General features: G+C 37.7%; 1 pseudogene; it reads right to left on the bottom strand.

Annotated features, from left to right (window-relative positions):
• Positions 1–219: 219 nt before the first annotated feature.
• The window catches only part of LOC136877748 (thioredoxin reductase-like selenoprotein T homolog CG3887), a 56625-nt pseudogene continuing 36835 nt past the window's right edge, over positions 220–20009 (bottom strand).

Raw genomic sequence — 20009 nt, 5'->3', positions numbered from 1 at the left:
GTTAAAGGAAAGACCCACTGCAAATTACAAATGAAATACTGTAAATATTATAGGCCCTTTGTATAAGAAGATACCAAATTTCATGGTTTTATTATTTAGTAATAATAAAGATTCATCCCAAAATTACTACTTGTATAGTATCTTGATACTTCCCAGTAGTCACATCTGATAGAGTGGAAGTAAAAGTGAATCATTGTTAAAAAAAAAAAAAAGACAAAGTTCAATAAATGCACTTTAATGTGCTTTTGACATTATAAATATACACAAGGAAATCAGAACTTTTGTATCTTAGGAAATACTGAAACTCGTCTAAAATCCTGGCAAAAATTATTACATACATTTACTCATGTATTATCAATATTTTACAGTCCCACAACAAATGTAAGGTTGTATGAAAAATGTTTCATCAATATTCTGATAAGATGCCAAATGAAGATATCCTGCATAAAGAATAAATTTCACAGATCATTTACTCTTGAAATCCCCACAGCAAGCTATGTACCATATATATGCGAATAATCCCCAAATATATCTTTCCAAATCTGGTGGCAAAAAGTTGGGTTTGGGTATTATTTACATCAAGGTTGGTAAGTGCTTCTGACACAAAGAAATCTGGAAGGTAGTATTCTTACACCCACTTTGTTCGCAACTCTGTTCCCACCACAAACGAGAAGTGTATCGCAAATACACTGTTATCACTTCATTTTTGTGGTGTAAGTTTTAGCAGACAAAAAAGGAAGTTTCCAGAATTGGAAAACCGGATATATAACTATGTAACTGAAGGGAAACAGTTTTAGATGTATGGTCACGAATGAAATGTGTCTGTTGAAAGTTACAGTAATAGCAAAAGAGTTAAAAATTACAGGTCCTACAGCTGTGGATGGTTCACATGTTTTTGAATGAAATAATTCAGCATGCGTAGGAAATCTGGCATTGCACATCACCTCCCAAACCAATTATGAAGAAAAGGAAGTAAAGTAACATAGAGCAGATGCCAGTATATTTTGAAATGCATCTGGACTACACTAATGAAGATTACAATGCAATGAGTTGCCTCAATAGTTATTTATTTTTTACATTTCTATTTTATGTTGCACCGACACAGAGAGGTCGTATGGCGATGATGGGATAGGAGTGAGAAGGAAGCAACTGTGGCTTTGATTAAGGCACAGTCCCAGCATTTGCCAGATGTAAAAAGGATGGTTTTCCATGATTTCCCATAAGGGTTGCTGACAGTGAAGTTTGAACCCACTATCTCCTGAATGCATGCTGATAGCTACATAACCAACACTGCGCAGCCAATTGCTCGGTCATAATTTTATTTTATTTTTTTGCTAGGGGCTTTACGTCGCACCGACACAGATAGGTCTTATGGCGACGATTATAATTTATTGTACCATACTACATATGGTTTTCAATATAAACATTTAAGAAACAAACAAAAAAATTACCTTTCTAAAATTAGCGTGCGGATTTATTTATTTATTTAGCGTATGGCCCATACAATCAAGTTGAGTTCAGAAATAAATAATATACATATTTACATAACAAGAAAACAATGAACAAGAAAAGGCTCCCTACAACTGAATGTCAAGATCATTGATCCACTGTATTGCTTCTGGAGATATTCAATGGTGGGGATTATTCACATGTATACGGTAATAACATATACGTGTATTGCATAGCAGAAACTGTAGAATGTAACTGCAGCATACGAAGAGAAGACATCAGAACTACATTCTACAATTTGTATGTGTGGTTATTCTTCAGTTATGAATGGATTCCCATCTTTCTATAATAATTCATAAATCTTCCTTCAGTTAAGTATGAATCCCAGAGATATTGGACATCCATCCATTCAAATTACCTGCATTACTCTAACTTTTAGATTTTCTTTACAGAATTCAATTCTCATAAGTGAAAGAACAGCAGAAATTATAAGCATTTATCCTAAAAGATTGCCAAAGAAAGCCTAATTTGTACACTGCATAACGAGTAAACAAGGTCTTCATAACTGAAACCACATCCAAGAAATAAAACTACAAGAATGCAGTCAATATAAATCACAAATGAGTCAAAATTGAATCAGAAAACAACTGGATGAAATATATATACTGTATATTTTACAAAGTTATATATATTGGAAAACTATTAAAGCTACTATCACTTTTCAGGCAAATCAACTTCGCAAGGCAAGAAATATTAATACAAAAAGGAATTCAACAAGGCACAACCACAAACAACCCAATATAGGGCAAAAGGTACTTGGAAATCAATTTTAAAATCATCATTCAAGTATGGCAGTGTATTTTTAACAAGGAACTAATAAGTATATCTGATGTCAAACTCAGGAAGTAGGTACAAAGGTTACCTAAAAAATATGACATTTTTACATCTCAAATTATTCCATCTGTATTTAACAATCCTAGAGAAAAATATTCTTTGGCCTATCCAAATATAAGACAGCATTAATTTAATTATACATATAATACATAAATTAACATTTTCAAGTGATTCATTCAATAACAGCCCGCCTGGTGGCCATGATCATTAAGGCATTGAAGTCTATATGGCCTGACACCATAGTTACCTGGTTCAAGTCTCATTGGTCAAATAAATTTTTACCATCAGAATGTTGGCTGGTAGGGGAGGTGGTGGTATACAATTTCTAATCACTAGATTGCATGCCAAAAGCCTGGATTAAATTCCAAATCTCTCAGCAGTGCTCATAATATGGAGTGAGGGTACATGACGCTGTTGATGGTGATTCGTCCACTGGATGGGAACGTAAAGCTTCGAGCAGACCCCTTGGTATTATTCGACAGGAGTAGGCTATGTGCCAACACCAGGTTTCACCCTCTCCCTACCTCATTACCATCATCCCACATCCACGCGTGCAGGCCGCATATGGGCATCAAATAGAAAGACCTGCACCAGGAGAGCCAAACGTCCTCGGAGCCATATGACAAATACATAATACATTTAATAACAGACAGACAATTAGTCCTTCAATTTTCACAGCATAAATTTTACAATAAAGAGGAATTAGAACTCATCAAGCATAATCAGAGCAGTGTGAGCAAAAATAACACAGACCAAAGTGAAACTGAGTAAGGTGGGAGAGTTGTTTTAATACATGGAGAGTAACAAATTTTCTCATTTATACAGCTATACCACACTATTTATTTTAAGTGGACATTCGTGTGATAGACTTTCACCCTTATTTCATCATGAGATTATGCAGAATGCGGAAAGTTTCCTTAGCTGTATTATTTCACTAAATTCAGCCCATTCAAGGGCAATGAAAGTTTTCTTCAACCCAGAATTTTTTATAAGTTAATTCACATACCATTACTAGTTACAACCACTCTTATTATCCTTGAAATACAAAAATGTAACATTATATATACAACATATTGTGAAATTAGTTTCTCCACAATCATTTTCAAATTTGGAAGTTTATTTACTTATAATTGGATTACATACAAATAGGTATAACAAAGTAATAAAAAACTAGTAAACATAATAAGAGGTAACCCTATGACATAACTGCCATGTTGAGATAGTAACTGAGATCCTAATAACTTACTGCTGTTTCAAAAAGAAACTTGATAGACAGAGATTTCCATGTGAACAAATACTTTCAAACTCCTCGTGCTGGCAAGCCCAGAAAGGAATGTATGTCATTATCAAACTACTGAAGAGAATTTACATATAGCATCAATCAGTAAACAGTTGTATTCTTCTGATCCAGTTCATCATGAAAGCATATTCAATAGTAGTTCAAATTATGATTTTTATATAATTAATGACAAATATTTAGCTGTGGCCAAAGAAAAACTGAGGCATGTGCCTGGAAATAATTGAATGTGAATAATTGCAAGCTGCAGTGAGCTGGAATTGAGATGATATATTAGATGCAGAGAGAGGTTCTTAGAATCTTCTGTTTTTGAACTTCACTCTTCACAAGTGTGGTCTAAAACAAATGTTGATAGTAAAAGGTACAAAGTCTCTGAAATGTGTTCATCATATTAATATCATTGAAACAATAAGAGAAATATCAACTAATGAATCAACTGTTGACAGTCACTAACTCTTCCAGGTTTTGCATGTTAGTCGACAATACAACCCGTATCAGTGCTTTCTCACACAAGTGAAAATGTCCTACATTTACACAGTCTTAATACAATTAAAATTACTTGACATAATGAGGTGAACAATCAACAGTCAAAATAAACATGTTTATTACATTTACACATCAAAAAAGTACACACTAAACAAACATATATACTCTTTAAAATAACATACTGGTAATGTGACAATTTTAACCACAAGAAACCATTTCATTTTGTAAATAAATACTGTAAATAATTTTTCAAAATCCCCACCATGTTTAACGAGTATCCTCAAGATAAAAATAATGTTACCTATGACAATAAACATCGGGCACCTTCCTGTGGGTTTGCTCCACTTTGTGAAGACACCGTCATAACTTTGTCACTAAATAAAAACTATTTCTTACCTGAGGACATCTGTAAAATATGTAAAACTTTACATTAATAAATGCAGCTTTGGTGAATAGTTCTACACATAATTCTATACTTCTTTACCAAAATGGAGTTGATTATCAATTATCTGGAATAATTCTGGAGGTTGAGGAATTCTTCCTGTTTCTAATTTGGACCATACTGGTACATCTGAAATATAAAAAGAACATTATGAAACAGTGAGAAATAAAAACTATGCACGGAGTGAAAAAATTTTAATCTAGACAGTATATATGTATATTGTACCAGAAATGCCGATACAGCAGTTATTGTGAGTTTAAATTACGAAGTATTTCATCACGTGAGTCAACTCTCAATATGGTCCATTTGGAGCTAATGATATAGGCCACGCTGCTTACGGCCAAAGCGGAGACACGTCACCCAGGCTCAGCTGATATCACATTCTATTTTATATCCGATGGTGATCAAGATTCAAGAAAATTGACAACAGCAACACGTGTATTTCAATAAAACCTACAAGACCTACAAGTTTCAAGATAATCGAGACATTATTGTAGCAATTATTAGGGCAGGAAGAAACTGATGCAATCAGCGTGACGTGACCTGCTGGCTACAGTTCCCAGTTAATATAAGCTGACCACAAATCACACTTGATATACAGCCTACTATCAACAGCTATACCGTGGTGGTCAGCTGTTGAATCCGATCAGAGTTTCTGAATAAACTCTTCATATTAAAGGACTCAGTTATTTTCTACGCTGAAATAGTACTTAAACTTTCATCGATATATTGCGAGTGAACACGTAGATAAAATCTTCGTCTTAAAAGACAAAAATATTTAACTTTCTACAATCATATAGCATTAGTTGACATTGGTGTAAATATTTTATTAGGACACATTGTAGTTGTTTTTCGTGCTAATGGGTGGTGTGAATAAAAATGAGCATGCACTCTTTACCCGCAAATTTAGAGCAGGCACTCGCAAAGAGGTGAATAAAAACCGCCTGTCGGAAGCAGTCACTCACACACTCCAATCGCTCGAGTAGCAGAGTGGGCGCTCCAGATTTCTGGTAAATAAGATGAAGCAGGCACTCTTTCCGGTAAGCGCCTGCCCATGTTTCCTTGAGCTAACTCAGTAGGTGACTCCAAATGATAGTGTCAAGTTCAATAGCATGGCAGATGTAACTGTGGTGGTTAATCGGAAAAGAAAATTATAATACCAATATAAAGGTCCGTTATTGGACATTATACATTTTCCAGCTAACTCATTCCTGGTTGCCAGTGTTTCACCCCCATGTGCTAGGCTGGGCTCATCAGTTGGTCCCTAGCACACCTACCAAAACGCATGGCTAGTGCATAGAATCGCAGAGAATCATCTCAACTTGATTACAGAGTGTTATAAAGGTCCAGTAAAGAGCATGCTGAAGAGCCTCTGTGGCTCAGATGGCAGAGCGCCGGCCTTTCACCTTTGGGTTCTGTGGTTCAAATCTCGGCCACTCCATGTGGGATTTGTGCTAGACAAAGCAGAAGCGGGACAGGTTTTTCTCTGGGTACTCCAGTTTTTCCTGTCATCTTTCATTCCAGCAGCACTCTCCTTATATTATATTATATTTCATCTGTCAGTCATTAATCACAGGAGTGCGACAGGTTTTAGCAGCCGGCACGATTCCTATCCTCGCCGCTTCATTCATTCCATTCCTGACCCGGTCAGATGACTGGAAACAGGCTGTGGATCTTCAAGGAGCATGCTCAATGCTTAGCAGAGCATTTCCTTGGGCACTCCAAAGAAACAAGAGGTGATGCACTAACAAATGAAGAAAAAATGTAAATCTTCTCGCGTTTTGTTGGTGACCCTGGGTTTCAGAGTGAAGTTGGTGAAGACATATCGGAGAACTGTGTCAAAAACATTTTCACAGGTTATGACATGAACAGAAATGACAGCATATTATTAGATAAAATTCCAACAAATGTAGCTTAGATGAAGGAAGCACGGGCTAAGTGACAAGAACGTTCGAGGTTCCCTTATGCTGTCGGAACTGTAGACTGTACTCATGTACAAATTCAGAAGCCACATGTTCATGGGAATGACTACATTTACAGAAAAGGCATCCCTGGCATTCATGTACAGGCCACTTGCAATGGAAAGGAAGAATTCAACCAGAGTACATGCATCACGGCCTGACTCTGTCTATGACTCCCGAATTTGGAGAGTTATAACGCCTCTGTAGGAAGTCGAAGGGATGACAACTTCTGCAGATCTTACAACTTGCTTACGTCACGCTGACACAGATAAGTCTTAAGGCGACGATGGGATAGGAATGGCGTAGGAGTAGGAAGGGAGCAGCCGTGGCCTTAATTAAGGTACAACCCCAGCATTTGCCTAGTATGAAAATGGGAAACCACGGACAACCATCTTCAAGGCTGCTGACAGTGGGGATCGAACCCACTATCTCCCGGATGCAAGCTCACAGCTGCGCGCCCTTAACCGCACGGTCAACTCATCCGGTCCTGCAGATCTGGCTTCTTAAAAATTTTATTCAATAGTCAATATATTATTTTCATCATAATTAATGTTTGTTATTTACGTTATCGGCCTACCATTTTCCTCAGTTTATTAATCACAATTAAAATATCAAGGAAGGTTCAACCTTTTCAATACAAAACGTGTTGCATAAGATGTTCACAACATAATACTTATTAAATAGTTAGAACCGGTTTCGACGCTCATTGCGTCATCATCAGCTACTTGAAAATATTCGTTACACTGTGTATGTTTTCGTTAAAGGTGAAGGTGGCAAATAGGGCAGGGTTATGTCTTTCTTTGGTTAATGTTGTCTTTAGTCTATGTTTACGTTTGTTAATGATGCGTTCTATGAATGAGATGTTATAACCGTTGAATTTAGCAATGGCACGAATGGTGTTCAATTCCTTCTTTAGGTTTTCCTTGGATAACGGTATTTTTAGTGCACGGTCTACCATACTATAGTAAGTGGCGCATTTATGTGCGTGTGGATGTGTAGAGTCGTTTCTGATAGTAGTCGCTGTTTGGGTTGGTTTTCTGTATTGTATTCTAAAGAAGAAGGATGTCGTTTAATTGTAAGGTCTAAAAAATTGAGTGAGTAATTGGACTCGGATTCTAATGTGAATTTTATATTAGAATCAATCTTGTTTAAGTTATTAAGAGTAGTAGCTGCATTAACCGTTCTGTCATCTAGAATAACCAGAGTATCATCAACATATCTAGACCAGAAGTGTATATTTGAAAAAGTGTTATTGGTATTAATTGCAGTGTCTTTTAGGAAATCTATGTAAATTTCAGCCAAAATTCCTGAAGCCGGCAACCCCATAGCCAGTCCATCTTGTTGGTAAATGCATTTGTCAAATGCGACATAGTTGTTATGTATTACGAGTTTTAGGACCTGCATAAAGTCTTGGATCTCTAGTTTACTTAGCCCACTATATGTTTTTAGGTTTTTTGGTATTATGGGAAGGAGTTTTTTCGTGTTGATACTGGGATACATATTATTAATATCGAATGAGTAAAGGGTGTGAAATGGTAGTATTTCAAATTTATTCAGTTTTTCGATTAGTTCGATGGTGTTTTTTACGGATTTATTCGACTGAAATTTATAGTTTTTACTAAGAAATGTTTGTATGAATTGGGCCAATTTATATAATGGGCTAGGTCTATAGTTGATGATGGGGCGTATGGGGACGCCGGTCTTATGGATTTTGGGGAGAGCTTTAGCGGTAGGCAGGCCGGGATTCATATTAATTAATCTCTTTTTTCTTGTTCTGTAAAAAAGGATGATGTATTTTTTAAAGTTTGTTTTAGTAGACGTTGGATTTGCTGTGTCGGATCTTTTTTGACTAAAGAGAAAGAACCAGTATTGAAAAAACTTTTTGTTTTTTCGATATAATCATTTTTATCCATGATGACTGTTGTGTTGCCCTTATCAGCTTTTGTGATGATAAGGTTATGAACTTTAATTTTTTCCGCGAGTTTTGTAATGTGTTCTCGTTCTGCGAAGGTTTTTTTATGTGAACTAATATTAGTGGGAGTTGTTCTGTTTTTCAGGTTATTGATTTTGTTTAAAGTTCGTTTGACATCGAATCTAACCTCATCTTGTGCGTCTAAAGGTATTTTATTTATGGCTGTTTCGGATTCTATGACTAGTGTGGTAGCGATGTTAACTTTATTTGGATTAGGCCAATTGTGTTTTGGTCCTTTTTCAAGGATCTCGTTTTCCTTGTCTGAAAGTGTTATTTCTGTTAAGTTAGCTACTGGGGGATGGAAATGTTCTATTAAAGACTCTAGGTTACGGGTACTCGATTCGTTAGGAAATGTTGTAGTTGGACTATTCAGCATCGCGTTATTTTTAAGGTTGTTAAGTTTCTTCTCATGTGTTGCTTGTTTTTGTTCAAGTATATAGAACAGTTTGTCCGCAATTTTATTTTGGAATATATTCCATTGAGCTTTAGAAAGTAAATGTGCTGTCTCAAGGTGCGTCTCATATAATTTGTTATTTAAAAAAGATTTTTTTCTTGTATAAAAATCTTATTTCATTCTTAAGCCAGATTTTATTTATCTTGGCTTGGGTTTTCGAGTGTTGAGGAGATTTTCGTTGTATTTTTTTCGAGTTATTTTTAAGAAAGTTCGGAGTTAAATTGTATAATAGACATTGTTTTAAGAAACTAATGTCCTTGCCCAGTTTTGCGATCTTTATTCTTAGGCCCATGTATTGATGGGCTTTAAATTTTGCTTGGTTAGCTTTGTCATTATAAGTTAAAAACTTCATTTTTCCGTATTGAACTGAGATTCACAATTAAAATATCAAGGAAGGTTCAACCTTTTCAATACAAAACGTGTTGCATAAGATGTTCACAACCTAATACTTATTAAATAGTTAGAACTGGTTTCGACGCTCATTGCGTCATCATCAGCTACAAAAATCACAATGGGCAAAGTACATGTCATAAAAATTGCATTAATAACTCTTGCATGGCTGAATACAAATGGCAGACTGCTTTTTCTTAAAAGCTAGAAGAACTTGAGTAAAATATGATGATGTGATGTGACACATAAAAGCATAGTAGTTTGATGGGTAAGTATTGTGCATAAAATTGAACTGGTGCTTTGAACATTAAAGTCTGAATATGATGATAAAACGATGTGGTAAAAACAAAGTAGTAAAATAGTCCACTCTTCTGATGTTCAATTCAGGCACAAAAGTCCAGGTCCGATGTTATATAGCAATACCAACAAAAAGATTTTGTCGAGGCCGGGACACCTGATGTTGGGCGATTGAATAAGGTTGATCTTCGAATTAGTCTCAGCTCAACAGGGTGGTGAGTCTTAAAAGAAAGGAAAGAAAAACTAAGTTAGTGAAGTGGAAGTCTAAATGGAGTCGCGGCCAAGGATGATAGGATATGAGACTCACCTTGTTTAGCGTGCTGAGTGTGTGGTGTAAGAAGAGTTGTGGACAAGTGAGATGGGTGTGACTGAGTAGCGAAGTTATAGTGAGAGGGGTGGAAAGGGGGGGGGGGGGGAGGGGAAGTGGAGAGGAAAGGGGGTAGGGAGGCGGAGTTTAAGGCGGGTCAGGAGGGCGAAGTGGCAGTGGTGTGGGCCGTAAAAGAGTACTGTGGAGAGCGTGAAAGATCGATTTTCTTCCCGTGGTTTTTATACCTCTAAAGACTTCTATTAGGAAGTCGAAAAGAACGTTGGATTTTTCTGAGATTTCGTTAAGATTTAAGTTAGGGTTAAAAAATTGGTCTAGGTGAATAAAACAGTTCTCCATAACGTCGAGTAAAGGGCCTTTATTTATGTTTTTGAGAATTTCTAGGTCTTGTTCTATGGTAGTAAAATTATGCTTTAAATCATGTAGATGTTGGCCTATTGCGGAAAATCTAGTATATCTGATGGCATTAACGTGTTCTAAGTATCTAACTTTGAAGATGCGCCCGGTCTGTCCGATGTATGAGGAAAAACAGTTTTTGCATTGAAAATGGTAAACGCCTGACATTGCGTAAATGTCAGACCTGTTAACTCATTTGGAATTGTGAACTATATCTATGTTTCTATTGCTGGTTCTGTAACAAATTTTAATATTATGCTTCTTGAAAATATTCGTTACACTGTGTATGTTTTCGTTAAAGGTGAAGGTGGCGAATAGGGCAGGGTTATGTCTTTCTTTGGTTAATGTTGTCTTTAGTCTATGTTTACATTTGTTAATGATGCGTTCTATGAATGAGATGTTATAACCGTTGAATTTAGCAATGGCACGAATGGTGTTCAATTCCTTCTTTAGGTTTTCCTTGGGTAACGGTATTTTTAGTGCACGGTCTACCATACTATAGTAAGTGGCGCATTTATGTGCGTGTGGATGTGTAGAGTCGTTTATGATAGTAGTCGCTGTTTGGGTTGGTTTTCTGTAGATATTGTATTCTAAAGAAGAAGGATGTCGTTTAACTGTAAGGTCTAAAAAATTGATCGAGTAATTGGACTTGGACTCTAATGTGAATTTTATATTAGAATCAATCTTGTTTAAGTTATTAAGAGTAGTAGCTGCATTAACCGTTCTGTCATCTAGAATAACCAGAGTATCATCAACATATCTAGACCAGAAGTGTATATTTGAAAAAGTGTTATTGGTATTAATTGCAGTGTCTTCTAGGAAATCTATGTAAATTTCAACCAAAATTCCTGAGGCCGGCGACCCCATAGCCAGTCCATCTTGTTGGTAAATGCATTTGTCAAATGCGAAATAGTTGTTATGTATTACGAGTTTTAGGACCTGCATAAAGTCTTGGATCTCTAGTTTACTTAGCCCACTATATGTTTTTAGGTTTTTTTGTATTATGGGAAGGAGTTTTTTGGTGTTGATACTGGGAGCCATTGTGTTATTTATGTGAATCAGTTGGCGACTACGTTTTCGTCATGGAAGTTCCAAACTTACCAGTAAGCAAAGATGAGCTGCAACGTAATTGAAATATTATGGAAGGAATTCAGAAATAAATTTTGCGCGTGACTACAATCGACCGTGTGATAACAATGTTTGTTACTGGGCATCGCGAACGTTCATAACTCTATATTAACCGGGAAAATATCAGAACAGTAAGCTTTGAGTAGGAGTAGGAGAACATCAGAAAACAGTATGCAAGAAGACTTCCTGAATACACCAAAAATTCATGAATGGATGGGGCATATAACAGGATACAAAAGAGTTCTTCTATTGTACTTCAAAATGGTGTTGAACAAGAAAACACACAAGAAGTTAAAAAATCAAATGTATCATCTAAAGTCACTATACAGGGAAAGAGAAAAGCTACTCTTAAAACAATAATTTTCTTCCGACCATACCCAAAGTTCCCTCACACTACAGCAGGAAGGATATGAAGAAATTGTACTCAGAACCAATATTCTAATCAAAAATTCAACCTTATAATCTGTGCCTGGCTATTTCACTCTTCTTTCACGTTCAATTACATATTTGAAGAACTGAATCGCTCCATTTTCCAAAGGAGGGACATATGTGATATGTGTTCCCAGTATTTACCCGTATAATACTATATTACGTATTCATCTAAATCAGATTCCCGGCCGGGTCGGGGATTTTAACCTTAATTGGTTAATTCCAACGGCCAGGGGCCTGGGTATTTGTGCTGTCCCCAACATCCCTGCAACTCACGCACCACACATAACACTAACCTCCACCACAATAACACGCAGTTACCTACACATGGCAGATGCCGCCCACCCTCACCGGAGGGTCTGCCTTACAAGGGCTGCACTCGGCTAGAAATAGCCACACGAAATTATTATCTCAATCAGATAAGAAGGAAAGGGAGAGGAATAAATTAAAATTAGAACGAACGAAAGGTTAAGAGTACACAGGCTACGAACAGACCACAGAATGCGAAGTTACAAGAGTAGGAAATGTTTCACAAGAAGAATGAGCAAAGAACCATGAGCAAAAGGAAAGCTCTAGAACAGAAAAGGAGGATAAAGCAGATGCAGAGAAGAAATTGTGCCATATGTTAACAATGGATCTACAATCTACTAAAACCTGCCTATTTTTTCATGCAGGAGCCATATACTACAAAATGAAACTCTGCTGCCACAATTTTACATCTACAATCTTGCAATATATCAGGCAACAAATTACTAGTAGAATGAATTTGACGATGATTTGGTAGCTTCTGCATTTGCATCCTGCCTTAAAGATTACCTCAAACAACACTGTCTGGAACCAAAACTTCTGATCACATGAAGGATTTGAAAGAAGAGTTTATTTTGAACACTACTACTGTGTTCGTGAAAGCTAACATACCAGTAGAAAAACTAGACAATCCTGCTATCTGTTTTTGGCTTAGTAAGTACGTTCGCAGAAGTGGAGATTTACCATCAGCAAATCAGAGCTATCAGAAACACATCCCCATGATCGGCTAAAGGAGGTAGGAAATTAAGGAAGAGCTAAAGGACAAAGACAGGTTTCTGCTATGTGATAAAACAACTGACAAGAATGGTAGGTGTGTTTTTTTAACATCCAATTTCATCAATCAGTATCATCAACTGAAATGAACACCCATCTGGCTGCCTCTGTTGTTCTAGATTCTGTCAATAGAGCAAATTGTGCTAATGCTATATTAGACACTTTGAATTCCTACAAAATTGAACAGGAGTGTGTGGTGGCAGTAGTTATGGGCTCTGCACGCTACATGACAAAATGTGTAACTACTCTTCAAGGACTGATTGAAGAAGTAGGTAATGTCCAGTGCTGGGCTTATAAAGTCACCCTTGTAGGCTGCATATTTGAAAATGAGCTGGACGAATTGAACATGTATATAGTAAAAGACAAAGAATGCCTTTTTAAATACATGAAAAAAAAAATGCAAGTACACTGCATTTCTGAGAGAGAAATATGAAAACACAGAACAAGAGGATGAAATTCTAGCTTTCCCAATACCTGTATGAACAAGATGGAATTCCTGGTTTAAGGCTGCAATATACTGTACACGGCCACACACATGGAATATCTGGTTGCATTTTTCGAAACACTGGAAGATTCAAATTCTGGAGTCAAATGTTTCCAACAAGCATCGACTTCAACAATACAAATTACAAAATTACAAGCAGTCTATATTATTGTTGTTGATGCCTTTCTTATGGAATTGTTTAATTTCTTGGAGGGATCTAAATACCAAACAATTCATGTACTCGCTGGGAAGCTAGATGACCTTGAGGTAAAACTCAAGCTATTAGGCGATAGTGAAGTATTCAACCAGACAACCCTCCAGAACTTGGAACAGCTTCCTCAAAATATGCAGATAATGGATAAATCCAAACTTACGTGTGTTTTCCAGTCAGCTCTAGTAAAAGTGAAGACTTAAAGGACCACAGATCCAGCTAGGAAGACTGTAAAAGCCATTGGGTCATTGTTTGATCCTCTGCATTCACCTAACAATGTATCTCCTACAGAACTGCTCTAGTTTAAGAAGAATGCCCCATTTCTTAAGAGGATGGAGTCTCAACAGATTTTAGAGGCTCACAGCATTTACCTGACTGCCATCAAGAACCAACTATGTCAAGAAGATTTTGTGAATGTTCCAGAGATCCTCATGGGATTAAGGCATGCTCACCTAAACTATGCAATTCCTGAATTAAAACGTGTGTGGTATCCATGTTAAAATGTGGATTCTGATAGGTCATTTTAAAAATATAGTCTCATAGTAAGTGATAAGAGCCAATGATTGACAGATGCAAACGCTGAGACACTAAACATGATTTGCTTTCAATGATTTCACTGCAGCATTCGGATAAAACTGAAAAAGGTAACTTGTATTCATTTAAAATGAGTTTCTCGAGATGCTGCATGGAGGTGAATGTAAAATAAAAATGACTTCCTTATAAGTATTTTTCTCATTCTTCCATAGGAACATTAAACAGTTTACCTGCTATTTTGTTTTTACTTTGTTTTATTAATTTTATAAGTTTTTAAATGCACTTATTGTACAAACCTGATCGCTTTCCAAACATCAACTTTTTGCCAAAAAATAATAAAAACACAAAATGCCACCTTTTGAAATTGAAATCAAATCATAAAAAATTTAAAAACCATTTCCAACACCTCTATAGTCCAGCCGGTGACTGTCCGGCCCTGACGTTTCTTAGACAGTGTTGGGGATTTTGAACCATGTGATATAAACAGATGCAAACTCCTAACATATTTCACGCATATGTAGATCAGATTCTATGTTAATTAAATTTTGTGTGACTATTTCTCGCCGAGTGCAGCCCTTGTAAGGCAGACCCTCCAATGAGGGTGGGCAGCATCTGCCATGAGTAGATAACTGCGTGTTTTGTGGTGGAGGATAGTGTTATGTGTGGCGAGTTGCAGAGATGTTGGGTACAGCACAAACACCCAGCCCCCGGGCCACTGGAATTAACCAATGAAGGTTAAAATCCCCGACCCGGCAAGGAATCAAACCCGGGACCCTCTGAACCGAAGGCCAGTATGCTGACCATTCAGAAAATGAGTCGGACAGATTCTATGTTAATGCGATGAAAATGCATATTGTACCAGTAAAAGTTCGGGGCGTAAGGTATGAGAAGGATCTCAGGTAGTGGAAGTTGGTTTTTGGAGCCGGTACAGAGCAGGATAGACTCGCAGGGCGAATAATAGATGGTTATACCTTTTTCAAACAATTTATAATTAATGTTAATCAATTCACCACCCTGCAATGTCGACACAGAATGCAAATAATTTGTTGAAATCAAAAGGGTTAACGTAAATCTTCTTGAATGCAATTTGTGAAAACAAATATATCTCACAGATCCAATAGTCTTTTGCGAAAACATAAAGTGTCAGTTTTTCACCTAAAGTCTTTCTAAGTATTATGACATGACATGAACACACTTATAATTGAAAATAAGAATTTGAACTTCTGTTGAGAGTTTCTCAGTTTGTGAGCCTTGAAACATAGAACACTTGAAACTCCTAGAGTCTTTCTTATGTGAAATAGATTTTGAAAATAGATTTATCATTAAAAGATGAATTTTGAGTAATGGTGGAAAACTACGAAGTATCGTCACACGCAGCACTGGGTAAACCACTGTTCACGATTGGTAAGAAAGAAAAAAAAAAAAAAAGAAAGAAAGTCAGTTTGTGACTACTCACTTATTAAAAAACTTGGCTTACGAATACTGATGAGATCTGGAACATTCTGCGGGTGCGGATGATGACTCGAACTTGAAGTTCTACAAAGAAACCACGTTGACATCATAGATGAAATGATGTTGAAGGTAGTTGGATCTTGTAGAATTTTCTGAAGATTTCTGCTGCTCGTGGACATGATTTTAACACACGGAACATGCAAGTAGTATTTACAGATGCTATGTTAATTTTAGGACGTCCAATGAGTGATCACAGTCCTTATTGCAAAAAAAAACTATTTTAAACTGTCACTGAGAACGTCCAACACAGTGCAAACACGTAATATTTCTCATTACCGTCTCTAACCACAGTCTTTGAATCGTTATCCTGACAGATAACACTAATTCTCTAATGTTGAGAGAACTATATTATTTTAGAAAAAGTTCTTAACTTTCACTAAGTTTATCACTGTAACACGTCATGTCCTAATATAGCACATAAATAAAAAGACACAGTCCAAGGATGTGCTATGTTAGAAAATAAGTTCTAGAGTAGTTAAAGTTACTGTACACGACAGTTTCTGTTGGTAATTTAATATTGTGTGCAATTAATTAAGTCCACACGTCATGTTGTGAATGTCCAACTTCGAACTTCACTGATTTCGTACGTGTTATACTTCGAAATGTCTGTAAGCTATATCGTAGTCGCGGCACAATAGACTACTTACGGTGCGACGTCTTTTTTTTTTTTTTTCAAGTTCAATGGCGATTTACTAGCCCGTAATTTCGTCTCCGCAAAACACGACGAGAAGTACTGTCTTCAAGACTGCACGAACATACTATGCGAGGGCCAGCCTCCCCTCTCTCTTACTCATACACATACTGCACTGCTAGACTGGACTGCTTGTAATGAACTGAACTGAACTCAACACACAACTACCTGTTAGCCTTGACCCAGTGGCACATATAGCTGGCGCTGGAAGGGGTAGTTCCTCTCGGCCATGTGACCGTGAGTGCGTAATTTCTGTTAGATTTTAAATCATTGTAACTCAGCAACCCTAGGATGGATTAATTTGGAATTTATAGAGATTAATTTTCATGACGTCCTGTACAATTTAGCGTTTGTTCCATTAAAATTGGTACAGGCATTGAAAACTTGTGAAAAGAAAGATATTTTCAAGAAATATCTCTAGGGGAGGTGAGCTTTGAACGACAGGTGACGTCACTTGACTCCGCCTAGCGCACTCGTGGAGTCTGGTACATACTGGAACATTCTTTTACTTAGATGTTCGTACGTCGGACGGATCTTATATGCTAGAACAACATTTCTTTTGATAACTATGGACCAGGACCTAGGCTTTACTGGTACAATATGGAACTACACGAAAACTGCCTCTAATATAGAGAAAACAAAAAATGGTCTTAATCATCATAATAAAACGTTCCAATTAAAATTAACTGCACTCCAACAGCGTAAATATAATAACAAAACCTTCCAGTCACAATTAAGCATACTCCAAGATCAGTGTGAATATATATGAAGGGGGGATAAAATATAAACAGGATTTATTTTTTATTAAAAATTCATTTATTGAAAAACACAAGGCAATTACAATTCATTCTTCCACATAGTTTCCTGCTTTGGAAATGCATTTGTCCAAGCGTATGGGCAGCTTTTTGACGTCTTCATCATAAAAGGAACAGGGTCATGTCTCCAGCCAGTTGCGCATGAAGTCTTCCACGCTCTCGCCATCTTCAAATCGTTGCCCTCCTACAGCTTCTTTAAGCGGTCCGAACAAATGGAAATTGCAGGGCGATAAGTCCGGGCTGTAAGGAGGATGATCAAGTGTAGTCCAGTGCATTTTCTGTAGCTAGGAGACAGAGCTGCAGTGTGGGGTCACGCATTCCCAGGAGGAGGATGACCTGTCGAACCAATTGGTCTCGTCTTTTGCAGCGATATGCAACGCTTGCCTTGTTCAACAGCTCGCAGTAGTAAGCAGCATTGATTGTGCATCGCTCATGCAAAAAAATGCATCACCTTCTTCCGCAAACTTTGCTGTAAACCTCTGACAGACCTCCAAACGTCTCAACTTCTGATTTTCCGTCAAAAGGCAAGACCCATCTGGAACACACTTTACGGAACTGTAGGTCATTTGTGATGACTGCTTGACAGCTCCCATAACTTATTCCAACTTGTTCTGCAATTTCTGCTACTCTCACCTGTTGATCGTCATCAATAATGTCTTTAACCGCATGGATGTTTTCTTCTGTAATAGTGGGCCGAGGACAGCGGATCGTGTTGCTGATTTTCCACGCGTTCTCGTCCTTCCTTGAACATTTTATGCCAGGCAAACACACGCGTCCTTGACAATGTTTCATCGCTGAACTGTGCAAACAATCTCCAGCAAATTTCCACTACCTGTAACTCCTTCACGAGCAAGAACTTTTATAATCATGGGTTGCGCAGTGGAGGGGTGCACCAATTGTTCCAAAATCATGAGTGTTACTGATGAAATGGTGGGAAATATCTAACAGCACGCTCTCCCCACTCCTAACGGTCCTGCCTAAGCATAGCAGAAGCACGGGGCCATTACTACCAACTGATGATGCTCAGGAACAAAAATCCTGTCTAAATAGTATCACCACAATGAAAATAAGTCAGAATAAAAATAAAACCCTGAGAATGGCATGATCGAGCCTCCATGGCTCAGGCAGCAGTGCACCGGCCTCCCACCGCTGGATACCGTGGTTCAAATCCTGGTCACTCCATGCAAGATTTGTACTGGACGAAGCGGAGGCGGGACAGATTTTTCTCCGGGTACTCCAGTTTTCCCTGTCATCTTTCATTCCAGCAACACTCACCAATATCATTTCATTTGTCAGCCATTAATCATTGCCCCAGAGGAGTGCGACAGGCTTCGGCGGCCAGCACAATTCCTACCTTCGCTGCAAGCTTGGAGCTTCATTCATCCCATCCCTGACCCGGTGATTGAATGGAAAACAGGTTGTAGGTTTTCATTTTCAATACCATCATTGTGGCAATAAAAACGTCACTGTTACGATAAAAACTCAACATGCTCATAAAATGAAACAAATTATGTACTCACATTAACTAATCCAAAAGGAATATGTCACACTCTTCGAAAATATTGGTGTTTTCGTCCTTGTCACTAAGGTCACTGCACTTTGTAGCAGCTCCACCTTTGTCATATCTGCAGATACCCACGGTACATTATTTCCCAACCAACCACTGAAGAATGATATTTTTTCTGTCTTCCACTGCCGGTGCTTTGTTTAGTTGCACAGAGTGACAGGGGGCATTGTCCATAACAATTACAGAATTGGGACTTATGAAATGAAATGGCGTATGGCTTTTATTGCCGGGAGTGTCCGAGGACAAGTTCAGCTCGCCAGGTGCAGGTCTCTTGATTTGACGCCCGTAGGTGACCTGCGGGTTGTGATGAGAATGAAACACCCAGCCCCCGTGCCAGCGAAATTAACCAATGATGGTTAAAATTCTCAACCCTGCTGTGAATCGAACCCGGGACCCCTGTGGCCAAAGGCCAGCACGTAACCATTTAGCCATGGAGCCGAACAATGGGACATACGTTTGGTAGCAAAGCATTGTTAACGAAAGTGGTGAAAGTAAATGCATTCATTTCTTCGTGATAATCATGAGTACTCTTTGATCAGAAAAGAACCATAGCTCCCGGAACAAATCCATTAACGCCACCTGCATGAAACAAAATAAGATTACTTCCCTTCCCAATAGGTACTTTGAAAGTCCCTGCCGCAGTTTCATCTGTCCACGCCACCGTTTTAGAATGACCTGCATTTACCTATGTTTCATCTAACCACACCACTCCACTCCAAAATTTCCATCAAAAATCTAACTTACCATGCTACGATTATCACTTCTTTCCATCGCAGCTTCTTCCTGAAAATTTCTTCCAACAAAAGCCAGTGTTGTCTTTCCTCCACTGAATAAGGGACATTCTTCCAAAGAGGAAAGTAGTTTATCCCACGTGGGAAATTCACTTCACATGTAATAACCATAAATATGTCCGTCTTAACGCATCCTTTCAAAATGCATCTAGTGCTTTCTTGGGACAGTATCTTGGTCTTCGTTTTTCAGGTGTACACAGCACTATTAAGATCCACTGGACGCTTTCTTTTGTTATATTTTTCATAGTCGTCCTACCTACTTTCAAAGCGTCACAAACTCTATCCACCACTTTTGTAAGAGGAAGAAGAGGCCCACAGTTATCACGCTCTTTCTCAAAATATTCACGTATAAGGTATTTAAAAAAACAACATGGCCTACAACTCCCAAGAAACTACGCTCAGAA

Source organism: Anabrus simplex, chromosome 7 (genome assembly GCF_040414725.1).
Source record: "Anabrus simplex isolate iqAnaSimp1 chromosome 7, ASM4041472v1, whole genome shotgun sequence".
NCBI classification, from domain to species: Eukaryota; Metazoa; Arthropoda; class Insecta; order Orthoptera; family Tettigoniidae; genus Anabrus; species Anabrus simplex.
The sequence above is the reverse complement of the archived record's forward strand: the minus strand, read 5'-3'. Positions and strand labels throughout refer to the sequence as shown.